Below are 7,198 nucleotides of genomic sequence, written 5' to 3' on the forward strand. Positions count from 1 at the left end.
TTGTGAGGATATCAAATATGTCTATAACTAGAGATGAGCGAGTATACTCGCTAAGGCACATTACTCGAGCGAGTAGTGCCTTAGCCGAGTATCTCCCCGCTCGTCTCTAAAGATTCGGGGGCCGGCGGGGGGCGGGGGAGAGCGGGGAGGAACAGAGGGGAGATCTCTCTCCCTCTCTCCCCCCCCCCCCCCCCCTGCCAACTCACCTGTCACCCGCGCCGGCCCCCGAATCTTTAGAGACGAGCGGGGAGATATTTGGCTAAGGCACTACTCGCTCGAGTAATGTGCCTTAGCGAGTATACTCGCTCATCTCTATCTATAATATTTTATGTTTTGGAACTTAAAGGAAAGGCGTCATCAGAAAATGACGAATTATATAATCATGTTTTTGTATTGACCTTTTTTTTTTAAAGAATCTTTGGTGATTTAAAAAAAAATAAAAAATAGTTCACAATCAATATTCAAAATAATAATAATAAACCTAATTAAACCTAAATTCTGTATTGTGCCCACTAACTACAGAGACTAATACTAATCTGTCACTTACTGATCTGTAGAGAAAACTTTGTAGCAGTCATTTCACTAACATCACAGGCAGGATTACACTGAGAGGTGACACCTATATATAGATAACACAGGATCCACCATTCACAATAGGTATAAGCTGTGACTGTCTACTCCTCTCCCGACACAATCACCCCTGCAGGTCACAGAGCTTCTCTAGAACAGTCTCCCATACAAGTCAATAGATCAGCTTATGCTCATTGTGCGAATGGCCCATGAAGCTGCTGTAAAGCATCTCTATGTGCTGTTAGATGCAGCTCAGGAAAAATGGCCGCCCTCATAGTCATGTTTAGATAGCAGAATAAAAAATTTTACAATCAGAAAATAAAAACAGATTAGAAAAATGGAAAATGGAACTTTCTTTTTTGATGATATATTCCCTTTCACTGCTCACCCTTCCACTGTACCTCCTGTACTAGCGGCGCTGGGGAACAGCAACCGTGGAATGGTCAGTAATGGCTATTTAATTTAGTTATGCTTTTTCTTAGTCAGGCGAGTTTTTTTCAAAGGTTGGAAAAACTTCATTTTGGTTGCCATATTGGTTGTCACTTTTGAATTAACATTTTTATTTTGTCAGCATGTTCAAACCATGACAATGCAAATGGGAGATGTTGCAATGACTCGGCAGCACTACCTATTAGAAGGTAGCTTTCCAACAAGTCAGTGTCTGCCCTTGACTTGTAGGGAAGCTATATTCCAACATGTGGCGCTGCTGAAGCATTGTAACATCCCTCATTTCCATGCCCAATTTCCAAATTAGTTTAATACATAGTAACATAGTATGTTAGGCTGAAAATAGACCTATCAGCCCGATTGACCGCCAATGCTGATCTAAAGGATAAAAAAGCCCAATGAGGTAGAAGCCAATTTTCCTCAATTTGGGGAAAAAAATCCTTCCCGACTCCAATCTGGCAATCGGATTAATCCTCGGATCACCGACCCTTCTGAAGTTATTAGTGATATAACATTGTATTGCCCAAGAAAGGCGTCCGGGCCCTCTTGTACTCTTTTATTGAGTTCCCCATCACCATGTCCTCAGGCTTGTCCTTTTTTAGGCTTGACAAAGGCTTGTATGAAAGCCGAAACGCGTTGCATCTTGTTGAATAAATCTTCATCTTTGGAACTTTGAAAAACATCTCCAATACCTGTTTACATTATATGCCTTCCGGGATTAAGGGGTGCTGTGGACCTGGCACCTCGACTAAGTAAGTTCTTCTTTTTTCACCTACAACTATATCACTGGAGCGCTAGGGGGTCTTTTTTGCTGTCACAGTATTGTTCTTTGTTGTTTCTCTGGTATATACATACCTAGAGCCACCCCGCGATGCTCTCCCACCAGGGATGTTGACAAGACCAGTGTAATGGATTTCCCATTGGATACCACCATTTGACCCCTTCTGCTAACCAGGATTTTTTGACATACTAGGACACCCCAGAGGGTCCTGCCATGTCTGGTGGGAGTCCACAACTCTCTAGCCTTATATCATAATCTCTTATTTCCTACCATTGGAGCGCTAATTATCTGATTTTCACTTCCTCAGGCAGAGAGTTCCACAATCTCACTGTTCTTACAGTAAAGATGCCCTTTCTATGTCGTTGTAGAAACCTGCTTTCTTCTAGACATAGAGGGCTCCCCCCTGTTACAGTCACAGTCTTGAGTATAAACAGATGATGGGAGAGATCTCTGTATTGTCCCCTGATATATTTGTATATACTTATTAGGTCGCCCCTCAGCCATCTTTTTTCTAAAGCGAATAGTGACATCTGATATTGTTGCATTTCCTGTTGGCAGCCATTTTACCTCCTCTTTCTTAGGGCTTAGTCACACGGGCGCATTGGCGCCCATGTTACTGCACGAAGAAGACGGTCGCACTTCAGGACGGACGTCTCTCCACAGCGCCGGAAGAAAGAACACATGACCGGCAATGGAGCCGGTCACATGTTCTTTCTTCCGGCGCTGCAGAGATTCCTCCGCATCTGCAGTGCAGACGTCTTTTAGTGCCGATGCGCCCGTGTGACTAAGCCCTTGCTCCCTTCTCTATTGTTTTACTAACTAAAACCAGAAAGAGAAACATTTTCCATTTTTTTTATCCTGTTTTCATTTTCTCATTGTAGTTTTTTAATGTATCTTCTGTACATGACTGTAATGATAATGAGAGGACTGCTGAGAAGTGTTCCCTAAAGATTAGGTCAGTGTGAGAACTGTAAAATTTATCTTTAATATAGATTGTAACGAGATGAGCGAGCACGCTCGGATAAGTCAGTTACGCGAGCATCGCTCTTCTTGAGTAACTACATTCTTCTACGAGCAGGCTCGAGGGGGCGGGGAGAGGCGGAGGATAGCGGGGGGTAGATATAAGAGAGAGACATGAGAGAGATAGAGATATATGAGAGAGAGAGAGAGAGTTGGAGAGAGGGGTGATGTTGGGCTTGTATGCAGCAGCTTGTCCATGGTATCCTTTCGCATGCAGTTCCCTATGGATGGTTCTGGTGGTAATTGGTGTTAAATGGTCTGTGAGTTCTCCTGGTGAAAATTTCCGGCAGACGATGTAAGTGATGCCTTCACAGTTCGTACAAGGTTTTATTGTCCATATTCTGTCATTTTACAAGCCCCACTGAATGTGGCAGCACTGCACACACCAGATAGTTTCCATTTCCAAATAGCATTGCCAACAGTGGACTTCGGAAAATCCAAAAGTGCTGCAATATCCCATACATTGGTTGCTCTGGTGACATCCCACCACCAGACCTCGTTGGACGTCTCAACTCTACAGCTGGTGGCATTCTGATGGCTTCTGTACTGGGATATGCCTGTGTCACAATCTTCTTTATATCTAATGCTCATCCATCCAATTTGTATATCTTCTCTCCATAGATAGATACAGAAAGAATTTAAGATAAAGTTCCTCAGTTTGTTGTCTTTGCTGACCAGAAGCTCCTCAGTTGTCCCTCACAAGCAGTGACGCTGCCACACGTGCCTTGTGCAATTTTGCCTCCTCTTCACTAGTGGATGAGAGCCGTTAAGACATAATTGGAAATCCATATGAAATACATAATGCAATTGTATTCTCACAACTGTGCTAGCAGCCAGGCAGGCAAAAGAGCACTTTGTCTAAGGATTGGGCACACCTACACCAGTAACTAGGGGCCATGCTGGGCGCTGGGCCATTGAACCTCCACTTTATTGTAAGATTAGCACTTTGCTGGAGAGCTCTATAATTTAGGCATTGACTGTGTTTAAAATAATGTGAAAGATTTGCTCATTAGCAGCTGAGGGGGATGTTGTGGGGAAATTTGTGTCATGTTGGCAGCTCGCAGGTGTCCGGCTCTCATTGATGGACAGCAATGCTGGCAAACAATTTTTCATGCCCAGTGTCTTACTTTCTTATCAATAGCTCGGTATGTGACAGTTAATAAGCAGTTCTTGCTTTTCAGTCCAACTCATGCTGCACTCTGTAGAGAGTCAGGCAGCTGCGTGAAAAGCTGCTTAAGTCATTTTTTAAATATTTTCTGACCTTTTTGTTTTTACCCTTCAACTACAGGAACTCCGGCATGGCATATTGCTTTATGCAGCATTCACTTGTCACACAGGACGTTGTGGAGTCTAGGTTCTGAATTGGTAGAATTAACAAAAGTCACTTTTACTGGCCCATAAGATTGATTTAAAATTTTTAGTTTGTGCTACATTTATGCAAATTTATAGCTGGTTTGACCAAAAATGTTGGGCTGGGGACAATATACTGCCAATGGAATTTGCATATAATTTACATTATAGAATTGACCTATAAAAAAGTAGTCACTTTGTACAGTAAATACAATGTATCTCATAATACAATATATTTATTCATAAATATGCCTTAGCGAGTATACTCGCTCATCTCTACCTAGTAGCAACTGCTACCTCTGCACAAGCTATAGCCGTTTACGATCAGGAGGAATGCTCCTACCATTTTGTCATTTCCTGTCTCACAGCTGATCCATTAGATGAGTCAGGTGACCACATGGATGCAGTTCAGGCTCGTTTAAAGAGGAGCTCCTGATTAGTTAGCCTCTGTTTAAATATTCCTGACTTCTGGTTATAACGTCAGCTATGTGCATTTGAATCCAGGTTTCCTTGTATGTTTCAATTTTTTTATTCTTAGCCTCTTTCTGTTTCCTGTCAGTGTCGTTGTTTCTGTAGTTCTAACTAGTTCGGTCCGTGCTTCTTCACCAGTAGAATGTTGTTTTGTATTTTAGTAGTGTATATCTATCTTTGGTCTTGCTTCTTAGTTCAGCTCAGCTTAAGTTTGGTTTTCTTGTTACTGAAACATCGTGTCCCTATTTTAGTCAGTGTATCAGATAAGGTTTCCTTTTGGGATATCTTTAGGGATACTCAGGGACAGTGGTGTCTGGTGTTCGGGTCAGCATTGGCGATATATTAGGAAAAGCTAGAGTTAGGGTCAGCTATTGTTCGCTTGTTATTATCTGTTCTTAATCACCCACCTGCTTCATTTTCTGACTACTAGGACTATAGTTCAATTGGGCCTTCATCCAATTACCATCACAATTCTGTTATCTATTGGTGAATTCCTATTCTTTCATCTTTGTTACCAACTAGTGTTGATGTGCGCTTCATCTTGCTGCTCTCTTGACTGGCTGTTACCTAATTCACCCCTACTGTAAGTCCTGAGGGTATCTAAGTACTGGCATACATCATTTTTAATTAGAAAAGGCAACTTCTATACAGTAGGTAAACTCCAGTTCTGTTGTCTTTTGTCCAGCTAGTGTCATCCTAATTACTATACCCCATGAAGTGGATCAATTTCCACTTCAATGGGAAGAAGTGAATGGGGCAGAGGAAACTTCAAATACAGATCTCAAGAAGACCAAGTAAAGAAGAATAAGACACAGGGACTACACAATTCATACATTTTGGTACTGGTAGAGGTGGATGAGATCACCATTTAGAGTTTTGCTGTGGATCCCATGGTTACTTGTTATGCTCCTGTTTTCAGGTATTCTACCCAAGGCAGTCCAAAAATTAATAAAGTATGTATATTCATTAAAAAAAATCTAATAAATTACATGAAAAAACATCCATGGGAATTCCTTGCAGTTTCTGTGAACTACATCATTTTTGAGATTCTCACGTCTTTCCTTTTTGACCTTTGGTATTTGTTTGTATCGACACGTTCTCGAGCCATTGTGCAAAAGCACTTTGAAGTGTCAAGCTTTAAAAGTTAGTGTTCTCTTCCGTTGTGCAGTTCGGATCCTCGTGGCCTTGTCAAGATAACGTTCGCTAGTTAGAGGCTGCAAGTATTTCCCTCCTGACTCCAAAGATATTGATTCGGTAACACTCAGCACTGTCTGTCAACTGGAGGGGTTGAAAGGTGAAAGTTCAACTAGCGCAGGCCAGTTTGTAAGTATTAATGAGCCCTATCCATTTTTTATCAGTTTGTGCAACTTCTAATGATAATGACTAATTGTGACGAGGACAAAGTCGCATTGTCACAGTTGTTTAACGATAAATGAATCATTTATTTTTTTTTAGTTAAACATAAATTCATTTTGGTGAGTCAGGTGCCTGCGACTATTTTTCTTTTTTTCCTCCTTCCACGGGTTGGGACTATTGATCTATGAAAGCATTGGCCGCTGGATACGTTTTGCATAAATTATGGATAGATATGTTATCATATGCACATTTGGAAGCAAATGTTATCGATCTTATTTCAAGACAATACCGCCAAGTCTTGTGTTCTTCTCCATCTTCTGCCAAACTCACATTCTAATAGGGAATTCTTTTAGATCTTTTGAGCATAATTTTGGCTTATTGTAAGACAAAGACAAATTTAGCAAGATTTTTTTGCCCATGTTGTGAAATTAAAAAAACAAAAACAAAAAAAAATTTCAAAACTTTTGCTTTGTCTGGAATTTTTTAAGTAATTTCAAATGACTAATTTTCGGCATTTTATTTAAAAGCAACAGATTTGTTAGATGTACAGGAAGTATTACACATAATTTAAAATTATATATACGGCATTATATATATTTTTTAATACATGAAAACTATTTGGGCAACCCGTTGATGATGTATTTTTGAATTTGCCAAATTCAACTTTTCAGATTTCAGTGGAATCATTTGTTAACTGTAGTGGTGGATATGAAACAGGAAATAAGCCAACTGAGAAGACATATTAAAGTGTAGGCTGAAGGTAATATTCTGTGTGTATAACATGCTAGAAGCACTGTACATGGACAAAGTACAGATCGTTATTGGTCAAGTTCATATGGAAGAAAAGGGAAAAATAGAAGATTTTTCTTTAAGCACCAGTCAAATCTTAAAAATCACCTTTGACTGCAGTTAGCCACAATTTCTCACTCATACTCCCACATGCACGTTATATCTGTAGGGTTTCGTCAAGTTAAGAAATTCTTGAGTGCTCACGGTGGAGAACAACCATGGATTAAAAACAATGTAAAATACATTCTATTCTCACTTCATAGTTCCACAGAGTTGCAATTATGTTAGCAATGGAGAGAATATCACAAATGACTACTTTGCTCCTCACCCTCATGTAACAGGAAGGACCTACATTCAAGAGCACAGATCTCATCTCGTTATTACCATGTTGTGAGCATAGCCTGGGCAAGGTAA

Source organism: Eleutherodactylus coqui, chromosome 5 (genome assembly GCF_035609145.1).
Source record: "Eleutherodactylus coqui strain aEleCoq1 chromosome 5, aEleCoq1.hap1, whole genome shotgun sequence".
In the NCBI taxonomy this organism is placed as follows: Eukaryota; Metazoa; Chordata; class Amphibia; order Anura; family Eleutherodactylidae; genus Eleutherodactylus; species Eleutherodactylus coqui.